Source organism: Lagopus leucura, unplaced genomic scaffold (assembly GCF_019238085.1).
Source record: "Lagopus leucura isolate 7727_CA_CO unplaced genomic scaffold, USGS_WTPT01 Super-Scaffold_54, whole genome shotgun sequence".
NCBI classification, from domain to species: Eukaryota; Metazoa; Chordata; class Aves; order Galliformes; family Phasianidae; genus Lagopus; species Lagopus leucura.
Window position 1 is genome coordinate 1,830,984 of NW_024962251.1, and position 15,760 is coordinate 1,846,743.

General features: G+C 40.7%; 1 protein-coding gene across 2 annotated transcripts in view; it reads left to right on the forward strand.

The window, feature by feature from the left end:
* Positions 1–15,760, forward strand: part of SNX24 (sorting nexin 24) — a 77,366-nt gene that overhangs the window by 440 nt on the left and 61,166 nt on the right. The window lies entirely within an intron of this gene.

Below are 15,760 nucleotides of genomic sequence, written 5' to 3' on the forward strand. Positions count from 1 at the left end.
GCCGCCCGATGTGTGCCGCTCCGCGTTGTCGGCACGAGCAGAACCGTGCGCCTGGCTGTGCGGGCTCTTACCGCTCTGCGCTCGGCTCCGTGACGCTGCCGACGTGGTGCAAAGCAGTACCTTCCTCGAGCGCAGCGCTTATCGATTAAATCAAAGCAGATGCGAGTAAGGGACGTCATTGCCCTTCCCTTGGCTGACGATTGGGTCGTCATCTTCTGCCGCAGAGCCTCCAGGCAAACCTGAGAACTTCGGCAGCATTTTGCCTGCGTGTGGCCAGCGGTCTGTGAGTACCACGGCTGGTGCTCCTCCTGCTTGGGCCTCCGTAGGGATCTGTGCTGACACCGAGCGAGTCCTGTGCCGAGAGCCAAGGAGGATGTGCAGTGCTGTGTGTGCATGAGCAGGAGTGTGCATGAGCAGGAGATGTCCGGGCCTGCAGAACAGCTCAGCCTTGCAGACCATTCTGGATGCACGCAGATGGAAGGGTGACCACAACCATACTTCTGCCTCTTTGTTAAATTTGAGTGCGTGTGGTGACCTGCAGCGTGCTTTAGGAGTATGAGATCATCTGTAAAACATGGCTGAGTATTTAAAACAGGCAGAGTCAATTGGAATCCAGCACGTCCCTCATCCCTTATGAAAAAAGGTTGAGGGAACTGGGCTTGTTTAGTTTGGAGAAGGGAACACTCTGGGGAGACCTCATTGTGGCCTTCCAGTAGTTGAAGGGAGCATATAAACAGGAGGGGGAACGGCTGTTTATGAGGGTGGATAGTGATAGGAAAAGGGGGAATGGGGAGGTTTAGGTGAGATATTAAGAGGAAGTCTTTCACACAGAAGGTAGTGATGCACTGTAACAGGTTGCCCAAGGGGGCTGTGGATGCCCCATCCCTGGAGGCATTCAAGGCCAGTCTGGATGTGGCTCTGGGCAGCCTGGCCTGGTGGTTGGTGACCCTGCACATGGCAGGGACTTGAAACTGGATGATTGTTGTGGTCTTTTTCAACCCAGGCCACTCTATGATTCGGTGATTCTGTCAAATAAATGTCCCTTGATTGGTTGAAATGACAGAGGGATGTGCAAGTTAGGCACACAAATCATTGCTTTTTTTTTTTTTTTTTTTTTCTTCTAGCAATACATATTTTTAATATTTGAGTTAGTATTTTTTGAATGTCTGCAGTCTGACTCCTGCTACCCAGAGGATCTGTTCTTTCATTTTACATGCATCAAGCTGTGTAAGCATCAGAGAAAATCAGAAATGAAACTATCCAGAAACCATAGAAATAATTTCGAAAAAAAAAAATTTACAACACTGTTATTTTCTGGTCAGCAGCAATGACTGAAGCTCATGCAACTGAAACCTGCTTTTAGCTCAGTAGAGATCGATGATTATTCCTGCGTGATTACCTTACCTCTTCTATCACGTGATGAGTCAGAATTTCTACAAAACATCATATTGAAAAAAAATCATTCTGTAAACTGTTGGATCAGTTCTAGGGTTTACCTGAATATGAAACCATACTAAAATGTGTAGGCAGAGTTCCTCTGTGTCATGCATATTTGTGGCAGAGAAGATGGAAGTCAGTCCTGATAGTGACATGGTGTTTTACTATGAAGGCTGCCTCCTGTTTTATGATGTTGGTGCATGATTTAAGAGGTGGATGGTGGTGATATGGCAGCAGAGGCTGAACCTTCTCACCAGTATTTCATTCCATGTTGTTGCCATGTGACAGATGGCAGCAGAGAAGCAGTCTGACAGAACTGGAAAAGCATATGAAGCAAATATGTGGAACTGAATTCCTCCATGCAGAAACAATGGCACCCATTGACATTCCTTGACATGTGCTGAAGTTTACAGAGACCCCAAGCAGTGGATGTGAGCACAGTGAGGGGTGGGCAGTGTGTTTCGGCAGTAGTGACAGTGATGTGAAAGACAAGCCACATTCCATATGGCCACTTACAAGTGTCACACCACGAAATGAAGAGCATCTTGATCATCTCATCCACTCAGATTGGCAGATTATAACCAGATAGCTGTGTATGGAGCTGAATATTAGGCTTCGGTGTGTTGGAAACTATGGTGAGTACTCTGGAATATCGCACAGTTCGCACCAGGTGGCTTCCATGACTGCTTACAGAGGAACAGAGAGAGCACCATATGCAAGTTTGTTAGGAGCTTTTGAAGCAATGTGAGGCTGAAGGTGGCAATTTCCTGGGTTCCATCATTACCACTGACAAGACGTGGTGTCACCACTACAAGCCAGAATCAAAATGGCAGCCCATGGAGTGGTGATATTGAATTCCCTATTGAAAGGAAAGTTCAGGATGCAGCCCTCGGGGCAAAGTGACATGCACTGTCTTTTGGGACAGGAAATGGATGAATCTTGTGAATTTCCTGGAACATGGAAAAACTATCAACTCAGACCACTACATTGTGATGCTAAGCTGAAGGCTTGAACTTCCAGAGTCATGCCAGGGAAGACAGACCTTTCTCTTGCAACATGGTAACATCAGGTGTCTACCCGTCTGAAGACTATGAAGCGTGGTGACAACCTTTTGCTGGATTGTCCTGCCACATGTGCTCTATAGTCTGGATTTGGTGCTGTCTGACTTCTATCTGTTCAGCCAATGGGTGATGGATTGTGTGGGCAGCATTTTCATAGCACCAAAGCCATTATAGCAGCTGTGAAACAGTGGGTCATCTCCACTAGTGCAGATTATTATGAGCTCAGTGTGGAGGCTCTTGTTCATCACTGGCAAAAATGCACTGCTGGTGGTGGTGACTGTGTTGAAGAAGAGTGTTCTGTAGCTGAGAATTTGCTCTATCAAACAGCGTTACTGTGCTCTTTGTTGTAGGTTCCCTGGAAATAAGTAAGAGGCATTACTTTTGGAGCTATTTATCTACATAAATAGCTTAAGTGTTATACCAAGAACTGAACTTCATGGCCGGTGCAAATGAGGACACCATAAATCCTCCTTCCAGCAAAACTGAGGTTGATGAGAGCTCTGTTCGAGGTGGGAAGATACTTCATAGGAAGAGAGATTTCCTTGAGAGGAAAAAAGTAACAGAACAATTATCTTTTGTTGAACAAAAATTTCACCTGGAGAGTTGGAACATGTAAATATGCCAGAAGTTCAGACCATGTAAACTCTTTTTGGGATGGCCCACAGTGGGGTTATTATTCAGAGCTGTGCTCTAAAGTATGGGTTTTGCAGAGCACTGAAGTCTTTGTGATTAAGTAGACGTTTCACCACTTCTGAGCTATTAGGTGTGATGAATTAGAAAAGTTGAGATAAGAAAGGGATGCTGTTACATACCTAATCTCCTTGAAATATAGCCTTTAAATGAAAGATGGTTGCTATCCTGGGGCTCTGTAGCATATCTGAGTGAATGGAGTTTTTTCTATTAAATGTAATAGATAATTAGATTTCAATTATTTTATGTCATTAAGCTTGCATATTTTACTCACCTTTAAAACAGTATGATAATGTTCACAGAAGGGCTGCTTAACACAGCTGGTCTTGGACAGGTGATAACTTGCTCCCTGGTGTGACTGAAATGAAGAATTATCAGAGGCAATGTGATCTAATGGTGCAAAAGTGCGATGGAAGTGGAGGCATGTGGATGGTTCTGCTGGGTTCCCTGCTAGCAGTGTGCCAGGAGGTCATAGAGGGCATCTTCTCTGCTCTGTGCTTATCAATGGGCCATTGCAGTGAAGGAGGGCTTTAGAGATGTTACTGATCGTGGTGGTGGTGGCCTCCTGCATGCTGTGGGTGGCTCTGCAGGCTCATAGTGCTTTCCTGGCAATTCTGGCCTTCTGCTTTCTTATCTGTCAGAGCAGGATCTGTTTTCTCTCATACTCATCCTGCCACTGTCACACTGCCTGGAAAGGAGAGTGTTCATCCTTTGCTGTGAGGAAGCTTGATACCAGCTTGCTTTTTTGCTTCCAGGTTGATTCAGAAAAAGAAGGGAGTACAAATAAAATGAAGCAAAAGTCTGCAATGCAAACTTGCGGTGGTACTTGCTCAACAGAACAAATGAAGAGCTGGGTTGCTTTCTGTCGTTGTTTCAGGGCTTATGCCAGAATGCTCTTCTCTTGTACAGAACCGTGAAAGTTTTTTTCCCCCCCGAAAAATCTAGAGTAATCTTACACTTCTGCTCTTTTTTTTTTATTTTATTTTTTATTTTAGTGTATACATAAAGTGGTGCAACAGACTAAGGAAAGTGTCTGTTTTCCTTGTGGACAATTAGATTTCATTGTCAGTTTAAATTGATGACACTAGCTTCCAAACTATTGAGCCTGTGCTAATAAATGCAACAATTGTTCATAATTTGGCAGTGAATGACCTTTAAATGCAGACGCTTACTAAGGATATCCCTAGGGAACAATTTAACTTCGAAATGACACCCGTGTGTTCTTGTTATCATTTAAATATGCTCCCTTTGTCAATAGCAGAATAATAAATACTAGTTAGATTTCTGATGTTGATTCAGATGCTAGGAAACTTACTGAATATATTACTGTACATTTGATTTATATTGACCAAAAATTTTTTACAGTGGTGTAGTGCTGGTCAAGGTGACATACGTTTAAACGTGTTCTAGAGCAGAGGTCGTACTTGACTGACACATGTGCTTACTGTGTTTTTAATTAACACTTTATTACTACTCCCAGAATCGCTCCTGGTGTTGCAAATGTTGTGGAAGCAAGATACAACCTATAAGGCTGTAAAGTACCTTGGGTGTTTTTGAGAGTCTGTAAGTTTTATCTGCACTGAAACAGTGTTTTGATCACTAGAATCATAGAATCGTAGAAACATTGAATGTCCCTGGATCAGAATTATCATTCTGGTTTCAACCGCCCTGCTATGTGCAGGGTCACCAACTACCAGACCAGGCTGCCCATTTAAAGGATTTATAAATATATAGACCTCAGTGATTCTTAGAGTAATTATCTTTAAATCTTAGCAGTCTTGGAATTCACAAATAGGAAGGAAGTCAATGAAACTTTACTTATGCTGCAGCTTAGTGACCACATTGTGTTTCTTACTCAATAGGCTACTGAGGACAAAGTTTGGTCAGTCTTGATCCACCTTTGCTGAGCAGAACCACAGTTGTCAGGATCGGAAGGGACTCTTAAAGGTCATTAGTCCAACTCCCCTGCTCTGAACAGGGACATGTACAGCTCAGTGAGGAGCTCGGAGCCCTGTCCAGCCTGTCCTTGAGTGTCTTCAAGGAACAGTGCATCCACCAACTCTCAGGACCACCTTTTCCCATGTCTCACCACCCTTAGCGTAAAAAATTTCTTCCTTGCATCCAACCTGTATCTCCTCTCTTTAAGTCTGAAATCAGGGTCTTCACCTGACCACCATGACTGTTCAGACATCATCGAGAATGGCTTGGCAACTGCATCAGCCAATTCCTTCAGGACTCTGAGATGAGTTGCAGAAAAATCTCTTGAGGAGGGCTAAGGAAGCTGGCTGACCCACGGACCCGTTGTTGGGAGTGCTGTGCTGTCTGTTGGTGGAAGTGCTTCTGTTAAGTGCCCCTGTGAAGATGCAGCAATGCAGGATCTCCAGTGACAGCACTTTGGTCATTCTTACTGTCAGCAAACATCGTTCTGTGTTACGGTTTTACAAGAATTGAGTGAGGAAATCTATCAGCTTTTCATTTTCACTTCTTGTCAAGCTTTAGATTTCTGTGGTTTGAGGAAGACTAAAACTGCATTTTGTAGAGCCCCGTGAAAGAAGATTTTGATGACAAAGCAGAAGCGTTGTCATTTACTTTGAAGGTGCAATTGTATTTTTTAATGGGAAATGAAAGGATAAGTGTATGAAGTCTTTTAACAAGCTGTTCATCCTTGGATTTTCTGATGACAAATATCCTACCTGCAGGATACTCTTTCCTGGAACAGTCTGTTTTAGTCTTATTATTTCTACCTAAATACAGTGCTATAAGCAATTCACATTATGTAAACTAATACATGTTGTATGTTATTCTGTTTTAAATGAAGAACTTGGAGCGTGAAAAAGATGCTTGCGTACTTCCAGGATTTGAAATAAGCTGGGACAGAAATGGGGGCAGAACACTGTCTGTACTCAGGTCACTCCTCTATCTCTGCACAGCTGCAGAGGGGAGCCTCCATCCCATCCTTAGCAGTCTCACCTCCAAAACGTGCAGGAAACCCATTGAATTGCTTTACAGAATCACAGGGTTGGAAGGGATCATGAATCTCCAACCCCCCTGCCACATGCAGGACCACCAACCTCCACATTTAATACTGGACCAGGCTGCCCAGGGCCCCATCCAACCTGGCCTTGAACACCTCCAGGGACGGAGCATCCACGGCGTCTCTGGGCAGCCTGTGCCAGCACCTCACCACTCTCTCTGTAAAGAACTTCTTACTGACATCCAACCTAAATCTCCCCTTCCTCAACTTAAAACCATTTCCCAGCTCAGGTGGAGGAGCTGTTTTGAAGGACAACATAAAGGAAGAGTAAAATTTCATGAAAAATCTCTGACTAACACTTTGCTGAATGTTTACGGAAGCCAAACTGTGGATGTGAGCACAGTGAGGGAGGTTGGTGCTGTTCAGCAGGAGTGACAGCAAAAGTGGTCACTTCTGCTGGTACAGATTTTTACAGGCATGGCATGCAGGCTCTTGTTCATTGCTGGTGAAAATGTATAGCTCATGATAGTGACTGTATTGAAAAATGTTTTGTAGCTGAGAATTTGCTCTATCAGGTACTGTTGTTTTGCTCCTGGTTGTCATTTCCATGGAAATAAATAGACAGCAGTGCTTCTGCAGTGACCTGCCTGAATGCAGGCAGAGAGAATTCATTCTTTACTCAATGTGTGCTAGGCAAGCCAAAAGGCAACCTGGTGGATCTGTGTTGGTGAAACACAGTTAAGATCGTGGCCTCTAAGTGGCAGTTGTTCGATCGCTTGCATGGTATTAAAATTCCTGCTTGAGAGGGAGTAGCCACGCTGGTGGTAGCTGTATGCCAATGAGGTGCTGTGAAAATAGTGCCTGCCCTTAACTGTAGCTTTAGTGTTTGACTGCCTTGACTTGTGTATTGGAAACAGCGTAGAGTTAGGATGGTCTTTATTCCCACCAGTGCGACCTGAAAACTGTGAGATAAGGATTACTGATCTCTGTTATTTTATGTATTTTTTATCTTGCCCTGTAATTGATTCGCTTTTTAAAAATTGATTCTGCTTTTTGAACTGGAGCAGAGGGTGCCCATGTGCTGCAGTATCTCCAAATTGGAAAATGGTGAAATCTAAAGCTTTCCTATCACCTCCTGTGTAAGGACAAAGAAAGTCTTGATTGAAATAATCAGTTCATCAAAAGCAAGTTTATATTGATTACATGGAACTGCTTTTATGGAAAAGTGACCATATGCACTTCAGCTAAGTATCTCTTCCACAAGCCTCCTCATTTTTGGGTGTTTAGGTTGCCTTCTTGTTACTCAGTAATCAAGCCCTTTCCAGGAAGAGGACTATTTGGTCTCACATCTGCTTTGCAGTCAAGCTGTGATGATAATTTCAGTCTAAATTTATTGTCCTTTAGAGATATGGAAACAGAAAAGCATGTCTTCATTTTAGTTATAAATTAAAGCATTAATAGATTTGTATTGATGTCAGAGAATGTTTTAACAATATTTGCTTTGTTTGAGAGCTGTGAAGAAATGGATATTCAGGGAAACCAGCATCAAACAGATTTGGAGTTGAATGCTATGTAACTGTAAAACAGATTTGGAGCTCGGTACTGTGACATTATAGAAGCACAAAATGTAATAGCCTATTGCCTTTCTATATTTTGCAAATTTGAAGAAAAAACGTATTCTGCAACAACATAAATGAAATTTCCAAACCTTCCATTTCTAAACATGTATCAGAGAACATTTAAACGTTAAATTTTAATTGAAGTTAAGTTCTGCCTGTAAAATACCAAGACCTAGCTTCTGATTTTAAGTCATAGCATGGGAGCCTGGAAGGGCAGTACTGACTCAAAGCATCTGTTTTTGTATAGAACTGAAAATATCAGAAACTGTTCATTGTGTGGAGCACATAAAAGGTGGTTGGTAGTGGTTCATTCTTTTTGCCATTTCATGTGAGTGTTTTAAGAAGTCCTGTTCTACACAGGCTACAAGGCTCAAGTACTCTCTGAAGTAGGGCTGAATATACCATATTTTGTCTTCTGTATCTCCCCTGTACATCACAATGTGGTTTTCTGGTATTTTCAGTTCTGCCTTCCCTTGGCAAAGAGTTCTTTCTTCTGTGTTTTTGCTAAACTTTTTTCAAATCAGTTGAGAAAAGGGAAAGAACGTTTTTTAGATGTTTTAAGAAAGAACTTGGTGAGAACTTGCCAGGAGTGTTAAGAGAAGACAATTACAGTCCTCTGTATACAAGTGTACAAGACAATCTTTATGTTGGCCTGAATTAGAGAGAAAGTAGGAGAGGATATTTGAAGTTCACCACTTTTAGTCCAGAGGTCTTTTAGTATTTTCTCTTTTAGCACATAATTGCTACTGTATGGAAGGAAAATGTAAGTGGAATGCATTAATAGGAATCAGAAACAGTTCTAGGAAGCATGTTGTCTACAAGCATGACTACAAGCATTTTAGTATTCACATTTGAATTTTTAATTTACTTTTAGATGCTAATTTCAGCTTTAGAAAACTCTAAACAGTTTTAAGACTGAAAAAAAGAAAAAGGATTACTACCTGGTTGGTAATTTGAAAATCTGAAATATGTCTGATTTTTGCCTCGTCCATGGGAAAAAGAAGGCATTTTTCTCTGAAAATGGAATGTTCTGTGAAGTAGGAAAAGGTGACTGTAATTTAGTTGTTTTAGTGTTGAGCACCTCTGCTTATTCTTTTGTTCTTCTTTTTTTTTTATTAATGTGGATATAATCATGAATGTCATTATTCTTTAAATCCAATAGTCAAGATAATACTGCTCATGCTGAACTGCCTTGGCTAAGTAGGTGTTTGAATAACACATTTTGTAGACTTCCACAGAAAATGCAGTTACTTCAGTCTGGAAATAGATTTGGTGCCTGGGAAGGAACCAGCAACATGCTACACGCTCACAACTAGTGCATGCTACTTGCCAACTAAATGGTCAAAAATGGCTGATTTGAAAGGGGATGAAAACTTGCTTAAGGTAATCACAGATATAACTGTTATCTGTTAAAGGCTAAGAACTTAATACCCTGTTTCTCAAATGAGATTTTACTATATCAAGATAGCTGCATCACACTCCTAAGTGAAAAGCTCATGAACTTGCATGGTTGTTTCCAACCTCTACTCTGCTAACAAGCTCCCAAAGTTGTTGTTGCTTATAAAAGTGGAAAATGAACCTGATAAAAATGTTTAGTCTGCAGGGCTGCGTTTTATTTATCATATCAGAAAAGAGCAATGTTTTGTTGCATCATGATCAAAATAGAAGCGACCTTGCTTGTTCACGAGTGCTCAAAGCTTACAGATAAGAGGCAAAATAATAGAGTACAATAGAAAGAGTGTAGTGTAATTATTTGTGGCTTGTCAAGTGAAGCCCTCTCAGCCCCAAGTGATTCAAATCTGGGAACTCTGCACAATTCTGTACACTAACCATAGCCAGCATCAGAGAAATCTCACCCACCTTCTCCGACAGTGCTGAAATTGCATCAGTTTGTCATGCACTGAGCATGCCAGCTTCACGCAATATCATTTGCTTGCAAATGGGCCTGGCCCCGATGCCCTGAGACACATTCTTTGGTATCTGACTCTTGGCCTGTGATTTGTCATGTCTCTAGTGCTATCGGCACAAAGTAATTTTAATAGATTCTGATGGTTTGCTTGTGGAAGGTAAAGAATGCAGTACAGATTGTGTCAGGTAGCTCTCTGTGGCATGTAACATGGCTGAGCTCTCATGATGGTGATAGCCAAACAGAGTATGGAGAAATGGGAACCCTATTTTCAATAGTGTTTAACACCCCTCTTCTCAGTACTCCTCTGCGGAAGAACTCCGTTGCTAATTCAGCAGAGCCAAGAATTTAGCAACTTAAGAGAGAAACATTATTTGTGCTTAAGAGCTGTTAGTGGATGGAAAGTGAGGACAAAAAATCTGTGGCTTTGTTCCTTCATGCAGGGGCAGAGGGAAGGCAGTACTTAGGTACAAAAATTTTCTGTGATTTCTGGGGAGTAAACTGTTCTCATTCCATTTTTATTTCCACAGTGTTTAACCAAATATTAATTATTTGGAGATTTAGTAATCTCTAAACAACATCACTGCATTTCTTAGGAGTTATGATCTTCAACACTGTGTACAAAAAAATAAAAAACAGTGGTTGTACAGTTTGTTCTAAAATGTATCTGATGTGAAATTGGATAAATACGATTTAGAATATAGATTTCAGAAGAATTTATCCGTAGATCCTAATGAGCTATTTGTGACTTGTTGGATAATTAAACTTTTGTTTAGAGTAGTTTTGTTTCATTATGAAATAAACGTGTGACTTTTTTTACTCTTCTTATGACACCACTGAGATGAGATTATTTTGCCATTGACAACTCTGATCTTTGCATCATTTTTTTTTCAGCTGACTTCCTAAATTGATTACTACTTCTGAGTTGGAGCCTGCAGCATAGCTCACCAGAATTCTGCTGACACCGATCGATTAATGTGAAGGTGTTAATGTTAGTGATTTCATCTGAGAAACATTCAAAACCATGTCAGTAATCTGTTCTAAAAAACTGCCAGATCCTTGAATCTTGTTATTTTGAACATGTTAGTTTGGGTTAACAAGAATTTCTCTGAAGAGCAGAAAAAAAGTGTGTGTTACTGAGTCCTGTGGGAAGGGCAAATTTTAATCAGTTGTTGTACATTAGTATGGCATACATGCACATGCTTTAATATTTAACAAACTGTTTTAAAAAAATGTTCTTATTAATATTCATGGCATCTCTGAGGAATTTATAAAAATGCTTGAGCACAATCCGTTTTTTTTGTTTGTTTGTTTTACCTAGGGAATTCCTGACAGCAGTGTAACTCTGAGCACCCCGCCAGCAAATTTGTGCAGGTCTGCCATTTCCTTCCCCCTTCAGCTTCAACAGTTTTTAGCAGTTTTGTTTAGCTAAGCACAATGTTCCAGTGAGCCTGCATTTTCTCCCTTTCTGTTCTAAATATACTCAGAAAAATACTATTGTGTTACACAGTTTCTTAGAGAGGTTCTGGGCTACAGCCAGAGCCCACTGTTCGTACTGTACACAGAAAGAAGGAAGAGTTCTTTTCCAGCATGAGGTATACCAACTTCTGAAAATGTTTTGCTTTTATTTCATGGAGTTTTGTTATGGTATGATTTTTTTATTTTTTTTTTAAAGCACAGTGCTAGCTGTTTTGTTATATGCGCATCATTAAAACAGCTCTTGAGAGTTCATCCAAAGTAGCTCTGTTCTTCTCCCTTTGAAAGCGTTAGAGGTTCTCATAGTGGCAGTGTTGCTGAAATAGTCATGATCTGCTCCATCTCTGTCTCTCCAGGCAGGAAAAGAAATGTCTTTGGTTTGCTGAAGGTCTTCCTGTGGGATAGCCATTCTTTCTGTTCTTAAGCAGCATTACGTTTTGAGGCAGACTTGTTACATCAGATGTTTTATCCTTTTTTGAACACCACTAATACTATTCATAAAGCATTTTTGTTCTTTAGTACATCTTCTTTAGCACTTCAGACTTAAAAATGGTTAACAGTGAAGAATGGGACCGAGTGTATTTGTGTCTAACTGTGTACATACGTAGAGTATGGCAGATACAGACCACTGGGGGAAAACTTACCAATCTTTAAGCTAATCAAGAAACTACAACAATTTGTTGCTACACTCCTACTTCATAGCACCTCTTCTTGTATATAATTTTCACCATAAAGTGGAAATTATCCTCTTTAAGTGCTCAGATTGCCAAGTGGCCAAGCTAGGAGGAGGTAGGGGAGTTGGTGGCTTGCCTGTGAAGCACAAAGCAGAGTCAGGACAGGAGTGGCAGGAAGGCAGGAAGCTCTGGTTGTCCAACACTTGTACAGTCCTTTGCCCTCTCTTGTTAAAAAAAAAAGGGTACTGTCATGTTTCTGTAAGATGGGAAAACCAGGCAGGAACCTTTCCTAGAGTTAATACCTGAAAGAATGGGTGTGTTCCTCCTCAGTCCTGTCTCATCCGAAGAGGCATGGAGGTGAACTATACAAGTTTGGAAGTTATGAGGCTTCAGGTTTCCTAATGACAGAACTTAAAGATCAAAGTACAAACTGTGTGTGCCACTTGCTACCAAGAATTTTCAGGAGTTGATCAGAGAGTTGTATTTTTGAGAGTAAAAGAGTACTTCAGGGGGAATTGAGACAGTGACTGTTGTTGCTGCGTTGCGTATGTTTATCTGCAGAAGTTACTGAAGGTATGATCTAATCTTGCATTTGCTTAATGCATTTATCAGTTACCTCTTTTTGACTTCATGTCAACTTCATGCTGTTCCTTGCCAATGCTAGCTTTGGTGCTTAAAGGTTTGTGCTGTCTGATTTGAGTGATGTTTCTTACATGTTCCCTACTAGTGCAGACCTTGTCTCTGACCTAATGCAGGAGGCACTATGTCATGGCTTTTCATGAGATTCTTGTCTGCTTCACCCTGTATGCCTTTTGTTGAGCACTGGTATGCTTCAATGAACCTTGGACCATGTATTTTGCCATACCTCAGAGGTGTAGGACAAGGCAATAAAGCAGCACTTTGGGATCTGCCGTTCCAGTTCCCTTTTGCTGTTTGCAGTCAGGCACATCCAGGTAGCTTAGCTTCACAGTATTCTCAGTGTCAGTAATTTACTTGTTGCTGATTTTTAGATGTAGCTTTTCCCCCTTAACAGCAAGGAAATGATCAAAGAATCTTCTGCAATTCTTACAGGGCTAGTATTTTAAAATAGAAGACCCAGTGCAAATATTGGATGTACAGCAGTATGATGATGTGCCTCTGGTCTAAACACTAAATAAGCACTTGTCTTTCACTGCTATCCTTGGCATTGGCAGAGTGTTTGACGCTCACCAAATTAGAAGTGCTCAGATTCACTGTTATTAGCAAGAATGGTGACTAAGCAAAAAGGTCTATCTTCATTGTATCTCATGCAGGCAATTTCTGTGTTTCTTGGGAAAACAGCGAGATTATTTTGGGCAGAACGATAAGCAGACAAAAAAGGTCAGTGTTTATTCAGTCATCAGCTGCAAAATTTGTATGATGGAAGCCCCTTTTTACCACCTGCATTAAAACAGTTCTTAGTTCTAGCTTGTAGACATTGAAACACAATTCCATTTACAAATCTCCAACAGATTTACGGAAGAGATTGGGAAGTGATTGATCAATTTATCAGGACAGACAAGGGAGTAGCTAGGTAGCTTGTGTAGTGGCTGATATCCTTCGACTGTCAGCTGTTTGAAGGCCTCAGTGCTGGATCACCTGTGCACTTAACTAGAACAGTATTAAATTTTTATCTTGAAAACAACTTCAGCACAGACTTATTTGGAGAGACCTGACAAGACAGATTTGATTTTGATTACTGTTACATACACAGGTCATCAAGAGTGGTTTTTACCCCAGAGTTCAGTATGTGCCAACTGCATAGCTGTTTCTGGAGAGATACTTCTTTGGACATTCAAATCTGCAGAGCAGACGATTTGCCACGAGGTTGTGCTTTGAGAAGGAGTTATGTAGAAATCCCCCAGTTTGCCAAAAAGGTTCTCACATCCCTGCAGTCACAGTGTGGGTTTGCACTGCCACACAGAGATCAGGTTTCGGAAGTAGAAGCAGGTAAAAGGCCATCATTTGATCAGAGCAGCTTACTGATGAAGTAATATGTCTGGTACTGTAGCTGGCTGGGCAGTTGCACATGGGCAGCATAATTTCTTGAATTTTCTGACTTTAGAGTGTGTAACTTTTAAGCTCAGTGTGCTTTGGCTATATTTTTATTGCCTAATAATGGCTAACTTCATATTTTTACAGGATGTATTGTGGTGCTCTGTGCACTTCAGTGAAAATAGTATCAAAGTTCAGTGTACAGTTTTGGAAAAAAAAAGTCAAGTTACAGGCTTCTTAAATGTTTTATAGCATGTCAGTGTTGTTTTTTTTTCCTTTCTTTTGTTCTCCTTTGTGTAGTGTTGTAAATATTTAAACATAGGTCCCAAAAATAAAATCTCTTTAAAATGTGGAGCTTCTATTGAAGACTCTAGGGATTTAGCGTGCTAAATTAGCACTGGTTGAATGCATTCTGAAAACATCTTTTGGCTGCAGTTGTTCACTTCAACAACTTTGATGAATGGTCAGAAATGAAAAATCATGTTTTGTAGACCAGACTGTGACCACTGAGAAGTTCAGAGGTCTTCATTTTGCCTCCGGGTCCCAGCTAGTCCTGAGCTTCTGGGAGTGGTAGTGTTCATACTGGGAGCTTACAGAAAACAAGTCTTGGGCAATGCTGGATTGATGTGGAAATTTGCAGCAACTACAGAATATTCCCCTTACTTTGCAGGAGTTTTGGAACAGTGACTTTTGTTTGTTACTTCAGCTTTCTCAGCAGAGGTTTCCTGTAGTAGTGGAAATAAGCATTGCTTCTGTTACTTCAAGACCTGCTCCAAAAGTAATGCCTCTTATTTTTTTATCTCTGGCCTCGATGTCAGAGGCAGATGTTGATGGTATGGCAGGAGAGGCTGAGCCTTCCCACCAGTATTCCATTACACGTTATGCTGTGTGACAGCTGTCTGCAAAGGGGCGCTCTGACAAAAGGGTGTCTGACCTGGAAGAGCCTAGGAAGCAAGAGGCTGGATCTGAATTCCCCCATATGGAAACTGTGCACCCACTGACATTCAGAAATGCTTGAACATTTATGGAGACCAAACAGTGGCATAAATGCTCTGAGAATTCACACTTGGTTCAAGCTTTACAGTTTCCAGGTTGCTTTTGAGCCAAGTTGAGTGCTGAATTTTCGTGTGTATATGTCTGTAATATGTAATTTATTTAATAAAAAAAAGGTGAACATTCAATACTTGATATAAAAAGCCTATTTTTCTTTATTAATCTGTGAGCATACTCGTATTGCTGCTAAGATCTTGAACTGTTTCTCCTATGACTTTAATTGTTAAATGAATAAAGAGTGTATTAGGTAACGTGTCTTGCAGAATCCATTATCGGTCACCTGGGTTATTAGTTGTGTGTTAAAGCAGGTAATGTTTAGACAAATAGTTAGATACTTCTACGCCTTCCTCTATTATGTATAGTATAAGTAGTAGTGAACTTAATCTAATTTATGGGGACTTCTTGTAGCAATTGGTATTAATGTTAATTGGGGAAGCACAATAAAAATGTATTTTTCATTTAAAGACAGTAGACTAAAGGTTGTTCCTCCTAGGCATTTTTAAGATTTTTTGCAGGGGAAGTTTAAACTCGTAATAATAACTTCTCAGCCAAAGATGGAGGTATATGCTAAGTGTTCTTTACAAGTCCTTTTCTTGATTATTTCCTCATTTATATTAAAAAGAATAATTTAATTTTAAAAATTCCATCGAATACACTGGTGGATTTTTGCTTCTAAATTATTAGCCTCAATAATTCTGTGACTTGAATAAGGTAATTATACTCCTAGCTGAGTTTTGTCCGTATAAACTCATGTGGATTTGTTTCTGGAAGGGGTGGTTTTCTGTCGGGTTTATCTTTGCTCAGGTGCCTCGCTGACCGGTAGGGGTCACTCTGTGCATTGAATTTAGGAGGTATGT